Source organism: Aphanomyces invadans (assembly GCF_000520115.1).
Source record: "Aphanomyces invadans strain NJM9701 unplaced genomic scaffold supercont1.7, whole genome shotgun sequence".
NCBI lineage: Eukaryota > Oomycota > Saprolegniomycetes > Saprolegniales > Verrucalvaceae > Aphanomyces > Aphanomyces invadans.
Genome location: NW_008580152.1, coordinates 2,020,484 through 2,020,822, shown reverse-complemented (window position 1 = coordinate 2,020,822; position 339 = coordinate 2,020,484).

Genomic DNA, 339 nt, shown 5'->3' with positions numbered 1-339 from the left:
GGTTTTTCGCCGCCTCGAGGAAGACATTAGTGCCGATAAAGTCCAACAAGCCCTTGTTGACGCATTTAAGCGGGTTGAGCAAATCTCGAAGTGTCTCCTAGAAGTACTTGTTAAGGATTTCTCCATTCCGACCCCAAGGTCGTCGATTAAACAAGTACCACTTTCGAATTTTCTCCCTACTTAACAGTCCGCGAAGGCATCGAGGGGACTTTCATTCATATCTCTATAACCATATTAAGGGTTTCCTCTGAAATTTTGTATGTGGACAGAGCTCAGTGGCATCTAAAAGTTGTTTAATGAATGCAAAACTTGAAAATGCATAACCTTTGAGATATTTTG